The sequence below is a fragment of the Bombina bombina genome, chromosome 5 (genome assembly GCF_027579735.1).
Source record: "Bombina bombina isolate aBomBom1 chromosome 5, aBomBom1.pri, whole genome shotgun sequence".
Lineage (NCBI taxonomy): Eukaryota > Metazoa > Chordata > Amphibia > Anura > Bombinatoridae > Bombina > Bombina bombina.
In genome coordinates, this window is record NC_069503.1 from 179,241,597 (window position 1) to 179,260,715 (window position 19,119).

Sequence of the window (19,119 nt, forward strand, 5' to 3'; positions counted from 1 at the left end):
TTTCTTTTTTGTTGATTTTTTTTCTTTTTTTTGAAGAAATTGCACCTATTTCACACCATTTCATATAGATTGCTGCCAACAGGTTGTGGATGTTTAGCTCACACTATATTGTACCATGCTCAAAAGTGGGAAACACATTGTTTTCATTTCTCCCAATTTTGAGCAAATAATGATGTGGTGTCCTTTGACTAAGTAACTAGTGATGTCCCTGTATGTAGGATGTTACCTATGATTATTGTCAGGGATAATATTATTATCAAATGCGTACACTACCTGTTACACTAATACACCCTATAATTACCAAAGAAGATAGCAAAACTAATATATACCTAAACTAGTTTATAAGAGTGTGCAACAGTTTCATAGGTGTTTAACCTTCTGTAGTCTGTTTTTAAGAGTGTGCAACAGTTTTCATAGGTGTTTAACCCTCAGTAGTCTGTTTTTGCTTCTCAGCAGGTTGCATGAACTGTGCACGCTTCTGACTTTCTAAGACCAAGTACCCTAAACTGGGTATATCAAGCCCTTGATAATACAGCCTGGGTCTTTCCTTATCTTAATCACTGTTGAACCAATGAGACTGATATAGTGCCATTCTAAGACATTCTTGCTAATAATGCTATGTGACTTTGATGTTATTCTATCTTGCTGTTTGCTTTAACTATATAGCTTGCTCAGTCCAATCTGGGGGCATGAGGGGGCCCTCAGCGGGGACCAGTATATATCGCCATTACATTCTTATGTATCATTATTTCACTTGTTTGAGTAATTAATATGTGTACCCTCTTTTGGGCCAGTGGCCAGGGCCCTAAGGGAGTCCACATAAAGGAAGTTGAACCTGCAAACATGCAGATCTTTGGTTAATTAATATAAATTCTTATATACAGCGAGATGAAGGGTAAGACAGGGAATTGGACTCCATAGACACGGGATTCTCATGCTGTATTCAAATGTTGTGTTTCTCATGGGCACGCTTTATCTCACAGAAAGATGTGAGACATTTATTATATCCAGAACAGGTAACATTGGTCTTTAACTCCCATAGTGTGTTAAGTCTAATCTCCCTTATATATATTATATTTATATTAGAAATTCAGCTCTATGTTCAGTGCTTATGGTCTCAGGAAGAAACTCTTCTCCCGATAAACATTCTGGAACTGAGGGCGATATTCAACGCTCTTCAGGCATGGCCTCAATTAGCTGCTGTCAAATTCATCAGATTTCAGTCGGACAACATCACGACTGTAGCTTACGTCAATCATCAGGGGGGAACAAAGAGTTCCCTAGCGATGACGGAAGTAACCAAGATCAGGTGGGCGGAGGATCACTCCTGCCATCTCTCAGCGATTCACATCCCAGGAGTAGACAACTGGGAGGCGGATTTTCTAAGTCGTCAGACTTTTCACCCGGGGGAGTGGGAACTCCATCCGGATGTGTTTGCCCAGCTGACTCAGCTATGGGGCTTTCCAGAGTTGGATCTGATGGCGTCCCGTCAGAACACCAAACTTCCTTTCTACGGGTCCAGGTCCCGGGATCCCAAGGCGGTATTGATAGATGCTCTAGCAGCGCCTTGGTCCTTCAATCTAGCTTATGTTTTTCCACTGTTTCCCCTTCTTCCTTGTCTGGTCGCCAGAATCAAGCAGGAGAAGGCTTCGGTGATTCTGATAGCGCCTGCGTGGCCACGCAGGACTTGGTATGCAGACCTAGTGGACATGTCATCTGTCCCACCATGGACACTGCCAATGAGGCAGGATCTTCTAATACAGGGTCCGTTCAAGCATCCAAATCTAATTTCTCTGCGTCTGACTGCTTGGAGATTGAACGCTTAATTCTATCAAAGCATGGTTTCTCCGAGTCAGTTATAGATACCCTGATTCAGGCTAGGAAGCCTGTCACCAGGAAAATCTACCATAAGATATGGCGGAAATATCTTTGTTGGTGTGAATCAAAGGGTTACTCATGGAGTAAGATTAGGATTCCAAGGATATTGTCTTTCCTCCAAGAAGGATTGGAGAAAGGATTGTCAGCTAGTTCCTTGAAAGGACAGATATCTGCTCTGTCTATCCTTTTACACAAGCATCTGGCAGAGGTACCAGACGTTCAAGCGTTTACTCAGGCTTTAGTAAGAATCAAGCCTGTCTATAAACCTGTGGCTCCGCCATGGAGTCTAAATCTAGTTCTTTCAGTTCTTCAAGGGGTTCCGTTTGAACCTTTACATTCCATAGATATTAAGTTGTTATCTTGGAAAGTCTTGTTTTTGGTAGCTATCTCTTCTGCTCGAAGAGTCTCAGAATTATCTGCCTTACAGTGTGATTCACCTTACCTGGTGTTCCACGCAGATAAGGTAGTTTTGCGTACCAAACCTGGTTTTCTTCCTAAGGTTGTTTCTAACATGAATATTAACCAGGAAATTGTTGTTCCTTCTCTGTGTCCTAATCCTTCTTCGAAGAAGGAACGTCTGTTACACAATCTTGATGTAGTTCGTGCTTTAAAGTTCTATTTACAAGCAACTAAGGATTTCAGACAAACATCTTCCTTGTTTGTTATCTATTCTGGGAAGAGGAGAGGTCAGAAAGCGACTGCTACCTCTCTTTCCTTTTGGCTGAAAAGTATCCTCCGTTTGGCCTATGAGACTGCTGGCCAGCAGCCTCCTGAAACTATTACTGCTCATTCTACCAGAGCAGTGGCTTCCACATGGGCTTTTAAAAATGAGGCTTCTGTTGATCAGATTTGTAAGGCAGCGACTTGGTCTTCACTGCATACTTTTTCTAAATTTTACAAATTCGATACTTTTGCTTCTTCGGAGGCTATTTTTGGGAGAAAGGTTTTACAAGCAGTGGTGCCTTCCGTTTAAGGTACCTGTCTTGTTCCCTCCCTTCATCTGTGTCCTAAGCTTTGGTATTTGTATACCACAAGTAAAGGATGAATCCGTGGACTGGATACACCTTACAAGAGAAAACAGAATTTATGCTTACCTGATAAATTACTTTCTCTTGTGGTGTATCCAGTCCACGGCCCGCCCTGTCATTTTAAGGCAGGTATTTTTTAATTTTAAACTACAGTCACCACTGCACCCTATGGTTTCTCCTTTCTCTGCTTGTTTTCGGTCGAATGACTGGATATGGCAGTTAGGGGAGGAGCTATATAGCAGCTCTGCTGTGGGTGATCCTCTTGCAACTTCCTGTTGGGAAGGAGAATATCCCACAAGTAATGGATGATCCGTGGACTGGATACACCACAAGAGAAATAAATTTATCAGGTAAGCATAAATTATGTTTTTTCTTCATTCTCTTGCTATCTTTATTTGAAAAAGAAGGCAGCTAAGAAGCCAGACAATTTTTTATTTAGGACCTTGGACAGAATTTGTTTATTTGTGGGGGAATTTATCCACCAATCAGCAAAAACAACCCTGGTTGTTCACCAAAAATGGGCCGGCATCTAAACTTACATTCTTGCCTTTCAAATAAAGATACCAAGAGAATGAAGAAAATTTGATCATAGGAGTAAATCAGAAAGTTGCTTTAATTGTCATGCTCTATCTGAATCGCGAAAGAAAACATTTTGAGTTTTCATACAATCTTGTCACTTCCTCCTGCTACGCAATATTCTTTAATCCGTCAAATAGTACGCAAGCATTTTTCCATACTGTCTGCAGATGACAAATTATCAGATACCGTTTAGAAAGAACTGAGATGTTCATATAGAAAGCGTCCAACCCTTGACTCTATTCTGGCCCCTACCCTATTGAAACCCAAGCAAAATCTGAGTGGCTCATGGCTCACTCATGTTGGTATGTATAAATGCGGACACAATAAATGCAAACTGTGTGAATATGTTAAAGTAAAAAAAAACTGTGGGGGGGGGGCGGAGCAAGCCGTTGAAGTGGAAAGACGTGCTGTCTCACAGCTCTGCTCTAGAGCCTTAATAAAAGTTAATATTTTGTAGCTAAACCCCAAAAATCCTTCTTTTCCCTGACCCTATTTGGAGTCCTGGACATTTAATCTTCTGAAGGAAGGGGTTTAAAGTGACTAGGAGACTTTAGAAGAGTTTTATGGGAGACGTCTCCTTCACTGGACTACGCCATACTCAGCAACTGGACAGACTGCTCTCCGGAGGGTCGGGGCTCCGCTCCGGAGAACAGATAACCCTACATAACAAGTCCTCAACAACGGATCCAAGAAAACTTAGCCAAGGGACTGCTGCTGCAGCGGGTGCGGGGCTCCTGTGCGCCCCCCTCATCGAGCCTGACACACATGGTTCCAGATAACGTCCTCTAATCACTTGTAGTGTTGCCTGCCACACTCCGGAGGGCTGGGGATCCACTCCGTAGTACACATCTGCCTGACTACTGGTGACTGAACCCGCGGCAGCTCACTTGCACCCCACGCGGGTGTGAAGCACGTCACCCTGAGATCAAGAGAGCCGGTGCAGATATCCCGGAGTGCGGGGAGACCCGTACATACTGCAGATATAAGGAGGCTGTGGTATACCCCGGGGGCTGGGAGCTCTTACCTACTCACATAGCGGCCACAACCTGCATCCTTCATTGACCGGTCAGAAGAGGCGCCAACCAACGCCATTTTGGGGCCCGCCTTCCTTCCTCCACCCAACTGCACTCACGCCTTCAGTTCTGGGGTCCCGCGCTCTGCGGTAGCCTCTGACACCCTCCTCGGCCCTCTTCAGCTTCCGAGGCAACAACCTGCGCCTTAATCACCGGACTGAGAGGCTATCGGAGCAACACTTACAGCCCTAATCAGTTGCAGCTACCCTTCTCTTCCATCCCGGTGCAGGAACTACCTGGTACAGGTAATTAGAACCGGAGTTGCCTGATTAAAATCTGAGGGTAATTGTTTGTTTAAGGGGATTTGGTGCCACTTGAGGGAGAGACTGTCCCACATATTGCAGCAGAGTCATTGACAGACCCTGGAGAGCTGCATAGATATAGGAGTTCCAACCGGGTTCCTACCCCTTTACACTTTTACCTCACTCATTAAGGGAGGACTCTTACTGGAACCTCATCAGGATATCAGGGAGGTAAGGTCTGCGTTCACCCATATCATTATTACCCAGCCTAGTCAGGGAAGGCCTACATCGCCAGCTATACTCTAAGCCATAAACAGGAGGCTAGGTCTGGGCCCAAGTCAATACACCTCCCTGATTACCCACCTCAGTTAGTCCTAACTTAACTGCAAATATACCTTCATGAATATATAAAAGGAAAAAAAGAAACGACAAAACAAACAAAAAAAAACACAAAAAATAATAAACAATAAAAGAAATAAACATCTAAGGACATTGCCATAAAGCTGGGACTGCCCTGTATTAATTTTGAGGAAGAGTGATCTTATCGCTGCTGTGTCAGCGCATGTATCTCTGTGATCTAGGTCCAGAGTGGAGTGCCATGGTTAAATGCTTATGTACAATATGTGTTACTTGTGCTTCTTGTGTGTAAACTGAACACTGTTTTATAGCATTATTAAGTGGTGCACAATTTTGCTTATCACTCCACCTCAGACACCTCACGACCCACTTTAGACAGTGCCTACAGACTCAACCAATCCCAGGGCCCGCCACACACTCAGCTTCTCCCACACCCACCTGGGGGCCACATAGTTGATTACTTAAGCCGCTACACCCCACTCGTATTCTTTAAGTTGAGCAGGCACCCCTGAAGGGGACCTTTATTCTCCCATACAAACTTTCCCCTATATTTTGAGCGACCCACCCTTTACTGTGGGATAGTACTACAAAAAAAAAAAAAAAAAAGAGAAAAAAAAATATCCTAGATGTGTGAGGTGAAGTAAGTCTCTGTATCCTAACCCACCACTTATTAGGCACAGATAACGCCTGTTTTGGCACACCTTACCATATAAATGTGGGGCCCACGCCCACAAGCTATACTGCCACATAGTACTAGTTCTTATATACTTCCCTAAAGAGCTCACCAGTAGGGGGCCCTCTAATCTGCACCTTTGCTATCCCCTATTGGACCTAGAATAACTCTGATACCCCCCTTCTCCCTTAGGTTCCATAGGTGTCCCCCCCCCCCATCATTCTGAGACCACATCTGTAGTTAATTTGGGTACTTCCACCATCTTGCCCTAACCATTTCCAGGACCTGTCATATCTAGGGTTACTACAAATACTAGTTTATACTTCTCCCTATCTCTCCTGCAATACATTTGTTGAGGTCCACCTGTGAGTCTTGTTGAACGGGACTGGTTGCTTTGGGCCCCCTCGCGCCTCCCCCTTTCCGGCCCAGCTTGTCTGGGCTGGTCACTTCCACTTTCCTTTTCCCCTTCCTACTGGTCGTATCCCTCCTTCCCCGAGGTGCGTGAGGGCTCCTAGGGGCCACTATAACCACCAGCTGTTGGTCCATTCATTGGGCCTTTTCTATCATTGCTGTATATGTTAGTGTAACTATTCTCACGGTACTCAGCCCCGCTCTGCATTCTTTAGAGTGATGTTTTAACATTTGTATGTGTTATGACTCTTTAACCCTATTTTTTATCAGCAGAATAAGTACAACCCCTTGCAAACATATCTGAGCTTCTGGGTCCAGAGTGCCTTGTCTCTATACTATTGCAACAGTATGCCGCACTTGGGTAGGAAGCCTCTTAAGCCTGCTTCAAAATCTAAAAAGACAGTCTATGACCACTTCACACAGCAACCTAAGGCCCCAGACATGGAACCTCAAGGAGAGTTGAGTGATCCGGACCCGCAAGATGAAGAGTCCCAGTCTAGTGTCCAATCCGCGTCTGCATCACAACACTACATTACCGAGAAGTCCCTAAAGAAGTTGCTGGCCTCACAAACTAAATTCATCACGCAGGAAATTCAGCGCAGTTCAGCAGAGCTTAAAAAAGAGATCTCGGAGATCGGAGAAAGGGTAGATCCCCTAGAAAGGAAACAAGATGACGTGGTGGTGGATCAATCTAATCTATTGGCCTATTCGGAGAGTCTGGCTGACCAAATCTCTCAACTGGAACTTAAGGTTGCGGAGGTAGAGGACAGATCCAGGCGCAATAACATCAGATTCCGTGGTATTCCAGAATCAGTAGCGCCATCCGACCTTCAAGACTTCCTGAGAGAACTGTATCACTCTTTAATTGGCAGCCCAGAGGGTTTGACAGCCACTATGGAGCGGGCACACAGGGCACTGCGCTCTAGAAATGTGGCTCAAGATAAACCACGAGATGTAATAGTGTGCTTCCATAGTTTTCTGTATAAGGACAGGCTGATGCAGGCAGCCTTCAAGAAACCAACTCTGAGCGAGAGATTCCAAGATATTCAGCTCCTACCTGACCTCTCAGCTCACACATTACAGCAGAGGCGCCATTACCAATCTGTCACCCTAACTTTGAGGAAGAAAAACATCAAGTATAGATGGGGATTCCCAACTCGCCTTATCATCACCAAAGATAATCAAAATTTTGTGGCCACAACTCTGAACCAGGGTCTAGCACTTCTCACTAACTGGGGCCTTAGACCTGAACCGCCTCCCCAAAGAGATCCTCCCTACCCTAAGTTGCGGGCCTCAGCCCCAGAGTGGACTGTCAATGATCAAAGAGCCAAAAGGTTAAAATTACCCCAGTCCACAGCTGATTCTTAACTCCTGGGACTTGCCCTCCTCAGTCATGGGGTAGGGCGAATGTTACTTCTATTTATAAGCCACTTGGTGGCCCTCTGTTTGTTTGATCTGTGGTTTTATGTTTGCAACACCTATTGACTATGTTCTGTTTAAGATTATTCTGTTGATTTTTGTACTTTTACCATTTAGCAAATTACTTTATACAAACTCAATGTTAATTAAGATTACAGCAACTAATTATAGCAGAGCGGGGCTGCTTTATATGATGCCCCTAACTTTGTGTACCTTAGATTAACTTCCTCTTCTGCTCCGCCCCCACATAGAAGTCCACTCTAGGACTCCTTGAGGTGGACTATTTCCACCACACTTTAGAGCGCTTTTCCTAGTGCTCTACTTTCCCCTCCCACCCCCTCCCTACCCCCTTTAACCTTCCCCTTACTTTGTCCTCCCCTTGATCCGCAACACAGTCCAAGTCTCCAGCAAGGGATTCTTCACTGCACCTCTTTTAATAGCTATGTCCACCATTAGGCTTATGACACACAATGTAAGAGGCCTTAATTCACCCCATAAACGTAGTCTACTACTTAAGACGCTGAAACACCACAATCCAGATGTGGTATTCCTTCAGGAGACCCACTGGCTCGACAGGGAACCTCTTAGGCTCATCTCTAAGTCCTATACCCATGTCGAAACCGCTTCTTTCACGAAAAAAGCCAGGGGTGTAGCGATACTGTTACACAAGCGTCTGGCCTTTGAAACCATTCAAGTCATCAGAGACCCTCAGGCCAGATTTATTATCCTTATTTGTAAAATAAACCACGTCGCATATACCCTAGTATCCGTCTATCTCCCGAATACCAAGCAACCACGATACCTCAAACACATTCTCCATGCTCTTTCCCAAGTTCAACAGGGGAGAGTCCTCATAGCGGGTGACTTCAACATGGTCTGGGATCACTTATTAGACAGAAGATCTAAATCTCTTGACTTAACGCCCACCCCAGCAAAACAACTATCACACAGTTTTAGACAAATGATGTCGGCCTCGGGACTTTATGACATATGGAGAGCCCTACATCCTAAGGACCACGACTACAGCCACTTCTCGCACCCCCATAAGCTATACTCAAGGCTTGACTACATCTTCTCCACAGCTGACTCCCTAGACTTAGTTAAGAACACCAAAATCTCCTTGTGTGCCTGGTCTGATCACGACCTAGTACAGGCCGATATAATCTCCTCAAACACTACTCACATTAGACCAAAATGGAGATTGCCCCACCAGATCTTAGAGGACATACCCTTTAGAGAGGAACTACGTAAGGATATTGCCCAATTTATTCAAACTAATGACAACCTCACGGTCAGGGACGACACATTGTGGGGCGCGGCTAAAGCTACAATCAGAGCCCTCCTTATCACTAAACAAGCGCATCTCAGAAAACAGGCAGGTCTTACCCTCTCGCAAGCCCACATTAAGTTGCGACAACTAGAGGCATGCAACAGAAGTACAGTCACAGAAGACCACATCTCAAATTATCGAGATTAAAGATCACATTTCTAGGATTGAATTACGCAGAACCCAAATTAACCTCACCAAGCTTAAGCACTTATTTTACTATAAAGGCAACAAAGCTGATACCCTATTGGCAAACAAGATTAGGAACAGACTAGGGGCCTCTAGAATTCATTCCATACGTTCAGCAGGTTCTCTCCTCCAGATCCCGTCCCAGATAGGTAAGGCGTTTGCCGATTACTATACCAAGCTTTATAACATAGCTACTACCGAGCCTCATAGATCTTCCCCTCAGGAAGTTCTGGAAACTTACCTCAAGACAATGTCGCTCCCTATACTCGCCTCTGAGCAAAGAGATGCTCTGAGCTCTCCCTTCTCTCTACAAGAGGTCTTGAGAGTTGTTAGGAACGCAAAGTCCTTTAAGTCCCCGGGTCCCGACGGCTACCCGGCGCATTTCTACAAGACTTATGCTCAGGAACTTGCCCCGTTGCTTCTGAAATTATATAATCTGGCTAGAGAGGAGGGCCACTTTAAGGGTGAATTCCTAGAAGCCAGTATTGTCACCATCCTGAAACCGGACAAAGATCCATCGCTTTGCGCGAGTTACAGACCCATCTCTTTGATAAATACGGACATCAAGTTTTATTCAAAGATACTCGCCAATCGTCTGGCTAAGTTACTTCCTTCTCTTATCGACTCGGACCAGGTGGGATTTGTCCCCCTCCAAGAAGGTCCAGATAACACGAGACGCCTCCTCAACATACTCACCTCTGCTTCGCGTCACCGTAGGCCACTGGCGGTCATCTCTCTTGACGCAGAGAAGGCGTTCGATCGGGTTAGGTGGTGTTATCTCTGGGCAGTCCTTAAGAGATTTCATTTTCCCCCTGATTTCGTAACGGCCATTCAAGCCCTATACTCCACTCCTACCGCCTCTGTGTGCGGTTTGGGTTTTTCGCTCTCCTCTCTTTTCTATCACAAATGGCACCAGACAGGGGTGCCCCCTCTCGCCACTCTTGTTTGCCCTCTCCATAGAACCCTTGGCTGAGCAGATCAGAACTGATCCCCAAATAAAGGGAGTCACCTTGTCGGGTACTGTGCATAAAATTGCACTCTTCGCTGATGATGTAACTTTATTCCTATCACACCCTGATCAAGCGATACCTAGGCTACTGGATATACTCACCACCTTCGGGGCCCACTCCTACTATAAGTTGAATTTATCTAAAACACAAGTGTATACACAGGGGTTTACGAAGGCACAATTGGCTTCTCTTACTGAGTCTTATAAATTTGACTGGACTGAGCACTCTGTCCTACACTTGGGTGTCAGGATCTCTGGTAGCTTTTCCCAAATAATAAAAGACAACTATCTCCCTCTCTTAACTTCCCTCCACTCTTTGCGGAAGGACTGGAATCTTCAGCATGTCTCCTGGTTAGGTAGGATCACGGCGCTGAAAATGTCCTTTCTTCCTAAGCTGACGTACCTATTCCGCTGCCTGCCTATTAAGATACCAAGGCACTTGCTCCTTCAATTCCAAAGTGGGTTCACCAAATTTATCTGGTTAGATAAACCCCCTAGAGTCGCGCATAGAGTACTCCAACTTCCCAAATCTTTGGGAGGTATAGCTTCACCCTCGGTGATGCGGTATTACGAGGGTGCAATGCTTACCCATGTGTCTCAATGGGGGGTGAAGTCTCCGGATGCCAAATGGAAATCTATTGAACAGGCTTCGCTGCCTTTCCAAATTGCCTTAAGGGACCTAATTTGGACCCCGCCACATTGTCGTAGGGAGCTTGCCCTAACCAATCCTGTGGTATGCGAATGCCTCAGCTTTTGGGACAGAATACGGCATCATCCCCATGTGGCCCCGCATCCTTCTCCAGTTGCTTCCATAGCAGGCCTCTTATCGGGCCTCCAGGACTCTCACCCCAACAAGTGGATCCAATTGGGAATCAACAATATAGCGGACCTCTGGTCCACATCCCCTCAAGACTCTTTTAAACAATTAACGCAGATAGGGGCCGAGGCCCAGGTCCCATCGTACCTATCTTTTGAATATCAGAGGATTAAGAGTTTTTTAAGCAGTTGGGGGTTTGACTCTCTGGGAGTCCATCTGGACAAGGGGGATAGGTTGTGTAGGCCTCTCTCAGTCCACTATATGTTGCTAGGGGGATCTCAAGACCAGGAAACCCCTTCCCATCTTTCCTGATGGGAGACGCTGACGGGTAGACACGCTTCCCTGAAGGAGTGGGAACGAGCCTTTTCCCTGACCCAGAAAGCCATACACTGCACTACACTATACGAAACTTATTTCAAACTCCTCACTCATTGGTACTACGTACCCACTAGGTTGGCGAAAATATTTCCGGAAGTGTCCCCCAAATGCTGGAGGAACTGTGGTTTCAGGGGTAATGCACTACATATATGGTGGGAGTGTCCTGTGATCCAGCCTCTATGGTTAAAAGGCTTTTCGGTTCTACAGGGCATGGGTATTGGGCTTCCCAGGCTAGCTGACACAGCCCTCCTTCACTTAAATCTACACTCACTACCTAAAAACCATGTGTATTTCTGCATTTACTTATTCATGACTATAAAGTATTCTGTTGCATGCTCCTGGAAGAAGGAACGAGCCCCAAGCTGGGCGATGATCTGTAATAACATGGCATACATTTATACAATGGAAAGAGATATCTTTCACAAATTAAATAAATCTGACCTGTTTGAAATGATTTGGGCTGACTGGAAGGAGACTCAAAATACAGACTGGAGGCCTAACGCAACTGCCCAAGATACATAACCCCACGCACATACCCCCCCTTATGACAGAAGCCTATCTCACATAAGCATATTCTTCTCTAGATGGCCCTCAACCCTCTCTCCACACCCTCTTCCATACCACTTCCCCCTCCCCTTCTACCATACCTTTTCCCCTCCACCCTCCTCTCTTTCTCTCTAGAAAACCTGTTGTACGATCAGCCATTAAGACCCCCTCCCCCCCTGAGTTCAGACTTGTCAGCCATGAATCAAGACTCGACAGGTCATATTTGTTCACAGTACTTTGTAAGTGTTATAAGTGTTAAAATGTTATTTCTATTCATGAGACACTGACCCCCACTTGTCATTCTTGTGAACTTTATTTTGCCGGATTGGAGCTGCGTCTCCTTGGTTTTTGTATACTTCTTTTATTACTACCAATAAAAATTTATTAAACTCAAAAAAAAACAAACAAAAAAAACTGTGTGAGCACGGTGACTAATAAGAGTTATAACATTGGTGCCTGCATTAATTGTACAACCAACTATGTTGTATACTTAATTGAGTGTGCTCAGTGCAAAGTACAGTATGTAGGACTCACCTCTAGAGACATTAACACAATAATCAGAGAGCATCTTTCTTCTTTCAATATGAAACGGTCAACCACTCCCTTGGTACAACATTTTGGAGTTTTCCATAAGGGCAGTCTTAGAAGTTTCTCTTGGTGTGGAATAGAAAAGATCCATAAACCAAGGAGGGGTGGAGATATAGATCAATTGCTAGCTAAAAGAGAAGCTTATTGGATATTTACACTGGGTACACGTACACCTGCGGGATTAAACTCAAAGTATGATATCATGAACCATTGGGAGTAACATCATACATTGATAATGAACCACTTTGACAGGGTACTATATATATATATATATATATATATATATTAGCTTAAGTTGAATGTTTACATTGTTCCCATGTTGTCTTCACGCTAGGGCCGTGTGAATTGTTCATACTTATATGGATCAACAGGGATCTTTTGTATTACATATAGTATTTTATAAAAAAAAAATTATGATAAGTATACCAACTAATTATACTGTGTACAATAACATTATGGGGCCAACACTCAATGAGTGATCATGTATTGTCTATCTCTTTACATAAGATGCATTATGTTGTGATCAGTTTAGGTTATAAAGATTTAGTGACTCACATTTGAATCAATAGTAGATAGACGACAAACTAACTATGTATTGACTACCTATATAGGATATTATATTTTATATTTTGATCACCAGAAATTGATTACTCTATTGAATTATGGGTCTACATTATTTAGCGTATAGAGCACTCAAATGTCCTTTGAAGAGTACATCGATGTTTTAGAATAACATGTATAATATTTGTTTCAGATCTTAAGGTATTTAAGGTGTTTTTTTAATTGTTAATTATTGCATCCCATATCATGTTTAGAGTTGGTTTTAACTGACCATCATTAACCCTTATTATTCCTATCACCAGTTGTATAGTAACTCTATATTCCTTACTAAGATGTATTATAGCAGTCTCATGACATATTGTAATATGTTGAAAATTTAGTATTGGTTCAATACATGAGGGCGGGCTTTTTGTTTTAACCTATCATGCTCTAAGATCAGATTTTTAAACTGAGTATGGGGCATAGCACTGCAGGCTGTGACTACAGATTTCTATCTGAAATGCGTAAGCCCAACAGTGCTACGCCTGTGGTTGTCTTGAACCCTTTGGTTTGCTTTTACCTTTGTTTTTTAATTTATACCGATATTGTTACATATTGACCTCTTCCTTAAGCTATTAACTTCTCCAGCAAATCTGGACGCAATCGCTGTGCTTGTCATTGGAGCAGGTGTGCAGTTTTGCTGTTGACTGGAGGGAAGGTCACATGATAGTGACGTAAAGGTAACTGAAGAATCTGAGCCACGCCGAGATGCTGAGAAGCTGAGGAGCCCAATGGAGATACCTTGTGAGCTGTCATGTTTGGAAGTGAGTGAGACAAGTCCCTACTTCATCCATGGCATAAGGTATAGGCCCTCTGGGGCATTTCGGTGTGGGGTCCCAATACCCAAATTTACAGTAAAGCTGCCAGCTGTATGAATTGGAAACAGTAATAATTTGCTGCATATGTCCTAGTTGTGGTTACCTTGTTCCTCTCCTGTGAGCCTTCACACGGACACCTTATTTATACAATAACTTTGGTTGGTATTTAACCCCTTAGTGACCAGACCACTTTTCATTTTGCTGACCATCTGGGACCAAGGCTATTTTTGCATTTCTGCAGTGTTTGTGTTTAGCTGTAATTTTTATCTTACTCATTTACTGCACCCACAAAGTCCATTAAATGGACTTTCTAAAGATAACATTATTTTCATAAAATCTTATAATTTAATATAAATTTTTTTTATAAAATATGAGGAAAAAAATGAAAAAAAAACACTTTTTCTAACTTTGACCCTCAAAATCTCTTACACATCTACAACCACCATAAAACACCCATGCTAAATAGTTTCTAAATTTTGTCCTGAGCTTAGAAATACCCAAAGTTTACATGTTCTTTGATTTTTTTTAAAGTTATAGGGCAATAAGTACAAAAAGCATTTTGCTATTTCAAAACCATTTTTTTTTTCAAAATTAGCGATAGTTACATTTCAACACCGATATCTGTCAGGAATCCCTGAATAACCCTTCACATAAATATATATTTTTAAAAGACGACAACCTAAGGTATTAAACTTGGGGTATTTTGACTTTTTTCATGCAACCATTTTACCACCAATCTATGCCAAAGTTTGAAGAAAAAAAAATTGTGATTTTTTGACAAATGAGCAATTTAAGAATACATTTATTGAGAATGTTAAGGGTTACTGCTAAATAACACCCCAATATGTCTTCAGTAGCATCTCCTGAGTACAGTAATGCTACCCAAGTACCCATGTATAGTTGTGTCGGGTTCTCTGGGGGCTAATTTATTTTTAGGGGGCACATTCCAGTTTTTCAACTTGGAATTTTCACATCTGTCATCATTTGGGACATTTCTGAAGTCGGCCAATTAAATTTACCCCCATCAAACCATATATTTTTGAAAAGTAGACACCCTAGAGTATTTCAAATGCTGGTATTTTAACACTTTCCATGCACTAATTCAACCACCAGTGTACTGTCCTCATTAACTGATAACTAGACAGCTAGTTAACAAACCAGACAGAAATAGCTTTGTGTTTATTCCAAACTGATTTTACTTCTGAATAGTTATTTTTGTAAAACTGCAATACAATAAGAAAAGTTGAAATTACAATATGTAGTTACACGTGGTGCTTGCAATACATACAATAATACATGTTTCTAACACAGAGAGCTTACATCCTTACAGCAAATAGCAATGCAATTCAAATGTACAATGAACTCTTAGCAAAAAACAAATAACTTACAGGCATATGTATGTTTAAGAGCTGATTTCCATGCTTCTTGAAGCTAAGATGGCTGCTGAGAAACTGAAAGTAACTTTTTATTAACAAACTTTATTAACACTTCCTGTTTTATTCTTGAGAGGAACCAAGCTGTAATTGCAACATGAAACCACCAGATGTCATCAACATGAACATAATAAGCATATAATAGACAGAATACTCCCCGCCTGGTATAAACATATACCACTATTACATGATCTATAAATTATTATTAAATTCAACCAGATAACTTTTTACTTTGAAAAAGAACAATCAAATCTGACACAGGTCTCAGGTATACTTTAGCAGTCCCTTGTTTAATGATTTTGACCTCTACCATCACCACTAGGAATGGCTTTTACAGTAAGACTCATTGTCCATCTATAGCGCTTTACTTGAGAGTCTTTCAACAATACAAGATCTCCTTCTTGAACGTTTTGTTTCTCTTTCCATTTTCTATATTTTCATGTTTGGATACATTTGATAGTCACTGTTTCAGCTTGCAAGAAATCTAAGGAATGGCATAACCCTTTGCAGCAATGCCAGCCTGAACATGACTCCTTTTGAGTGCTGCTGGAAAATGACTTGGCAATGTGAATTAGTGTTGCTATACCTCTCACAAGGGACTTCCACTTTGAGAATCTGAGAAATCTATGTGAGTCTAGCTGGCATTCATACATTCCAGTTTTTAAAGCTGTCACTTCAGGTCTGATCTCACTGTCAGAATCTGGTTCGATGAGGTCAAATACTTTAGCTTCAGATTGATCACTAGTATCTGCCTGATGTAAGAAATCTGGGCCTGAGAACCAGTTGGTATGTTTTAGGTGAGCTGCCTGAATTGGTCTAGTACCATGATCTGCTGGATTCTGACTGGTGCTAATATAATGCCACTGATCTGGATTAGTAGATTTTCTAATACGAATTATTCTGTTTGAGACATATACATTAAATCTCCTACAAGTATTGTGAATATAACCTAACACAATTTTGCTGTCAGTGTAATATTTAACTGCATACAGTTCAATGTCCATTTCTTCAGTAATAAGTTCAGCTAGCTCAACTGACAAAACAGCTGCACATAATTCTAGACGTGGCACTGTATGGGCTGGTCTTGGAGCTAGTTTAGATTTGCCCATAATAAAGCCTACATGACATTGACCGCTACTGTCTATGACTCTGAGATATGTAACAGCTGCTATCGCTACAGTAGAAGCATCAGAAAAAACACATACCTCCTTTCTTACTGTGGACGATAGTGACACTGGCACATAGGGTCTGGGAATACTGAGATCTTCAAGATGGATCAGATCTTCTGTCCATGCTCTCCATTGAGCTTCTCTATCTGGTAAGAGTGGGGAATCCCAGTCACATTGGTCTGTTGAAAGTTCTCTGACTAAAGATTTACCTTGCATAGTTATTGGAGATGCAAACCCAAGTGGGTCATAAAGACTGTTTACTGTAGCCAGGATACCTCTCCGTGTGAAAGGTTTTATCTCTTTGGACACTTGAAAAGTGAAACTGTCGGTCTGTAAGTTCCAACTTACTCCTAAGCTCCTTTGGAGGGGTAGAGGATCGACACCTAAAACAAGGTCCTTTAGATCTTTAGCTCTGTCATCTGCAGGAAATGCTTCCATTACTGGACTTCTGTTGGATGCCACTTTGTGTAGCTTGAGATTTGATCCTGTGAGCATGTCCTTAGCTCTCTGCAGGAGACTGACTGCTTCAGCTTCAGTAGGCACAGATGCGAGTCCATCATCTACATAGAAATTCCTCAAGATAAACTGTTCTACATCTTCGCCATACTCACTCTTTCCTTGCTTTGCTATTTGTCTTAGACCATAAATGGCTATGGCTGGCGAAGGGCTGTTTCCAAAGACATGTACCTTCATCCTGAACTCTGTAATTTCTTTGTTAAGGTCATTGTCATCAAGGTGATCTTCTCTAACCATGAAACAGTAAAACATTTGTTGTACATCAGTGGTAATTGCAACTTGCTCTTTGCGGAAATGTAAAAGGACACCTAGTAGTGTATTATTTAAATCAGGCCCACTGAGGAGTTTGTCATTCAGTGAGATGCCTTCAAACTGAGCACTTGAGTCAAAAACTACTCTGATCTGTCCTGGCTTCTGAGGGTGATAGACACCAAAGATTGGTAGGTACCAACACTCCTCACCTGCTTCCAATGGTGGGGCAGGTTCTGCTTGGTCATGGTCAACGATCTTTTGCATAAAGTTAACAAAATGTTCTTTCATTTCAGGTTTTTTCACAAAGGAACGCTGTAGAGCAAGTAGTCTTTTCTGGGCTTGCTCTAAGTTGTTTGGTAGTCTAAGACGAGGTGAGCGAAATGGTAGGGGTGCTACCCAGTAATTTGCTTCATCAATAAACATCTCTTTTTCAACTACATCAAGGAACATACCATCTTGAATAGACATAGCAGGTTTGTCATCGTTTGGAGTAGTAACAAACACATTATCATCTAAACTGCCCACATTATGAGTTGCAGTTCCTAAATAACACAATGAGGGGTTGTATGACTGTTGTTTACAAGCATTAAAAGTCTCTTTTACCTGTATATAGCTAGTGCATGGGCTGAACAGAGAAGTGTGCCCACTAGGCAACACATTTGTCTTGAAAGAGTTCACATCTGCTGGTCTATGAGCTCCTCCTAAGCATACTTCCCCAACTATGACCCAACCTAAGTCTAAATGTTGTGCATAAGGACTGTTGTGAGGCCCATTAATCTGCTCACGTTCTTTGTGCACCTTCAGAATGTCTCTTCCTAACAAGAGAAGTATTTGTGCGTTAGGGTCAAGTGCTGGGATCTTGTCTGTTAAGGATTTCAGATGAGGGAAATGCTGTGTAATCTCAGGTGTTGGAATTTCTGACCTGTCATCAGGTATCATGTCACATTCAATGAGTGTGGGGAGTTTTATGTGTGTTTTCCCTTCAATAGACTGAACAGTGAAGTTGGATACCCTACGCCCTGTTTTCTCTGTAATGCCTGAGCATGTTCTTAGAGTGTAGGAAAATGTTTCACCACTAATGTTAAACACATCAAAAAACTCTGATTTGGCTAAAGAACTGTTACTTTGATCATCTAACACTGCATACATTTTTACAGAACAGTCAGGTTTGTTAGAGGGATATACAGTCACTAAACAAATCTTGGAACATGATTCCTGCATACCTCTGTACACTTGGATACAATAGTGGGTGGAGTAGCTTCCTCTTGCTCCCCGCCTTGCTCTCTCTTTGGTAAAGGAGTCTCTACTGCCCAGGGAGCTGGACCTGGATGCAAAGCTGAAGTATGCTGGTCACTGTTGCATTCTCTGCATCTTATGTTATTTTTGCAGTCTTTGGCAATGTGTCTGGTGGATGCACAACATCTAAAGCAGATAGAATTCTCCTTCAGTTAAGCTTTACGTTCATCAATGTGCTTGCTTCTGAACCCACGACATTTTGACAGTGGGTGTGGTTTATTATGAATTGGACATGGACTGTCTGGTTCCATGGATTTCCATGAAGGGCTTTTCACCTGTGGAGTTGCATTAGTAGCTGACACTTCTGTCTTTCTTACTGACACCGTTGGTCTGTTGCTGTACCTTGTTCCTGACTTCTCTGTATTTACTGGAAATTGGTTGCTGCATGTTGAGAATATGAAGCTTGGATCATTTCTGGTCTTTGCTTGGTTGAAAATAAATCTGGTGAAGAAACTGAATGGTGGAAAGGAGACATGATGATCTTCTTTGTACTTGGAACCTTGAAAAATCCACTTTTCTTG

The 19,119-nt window shown here is 42.6% G+C and overlaps 1 long non-coding RNA gene across 1 annotated transcript in view; it reads right to left on the bottom strand.

The window, feature by feature from the left end:
- Positions 1–16,097, bottom strand: part of LOC128660149 (uncharacterized) — a 39,936-nt gene extending 23,839 nt beyond the window's left edge. The window contains exon 1 of the long non-coding RNA XR_008402507.1: positions 15,321–16,097. This is a non-coding gene — a long non-coding RNA (uncharacterized LOC128660149). The remainder of the gene's footprint in view (positions 1–15,320) is intronic.
- Positions 16,098–19,119: the final 3,022 nt, after the last annotated feature.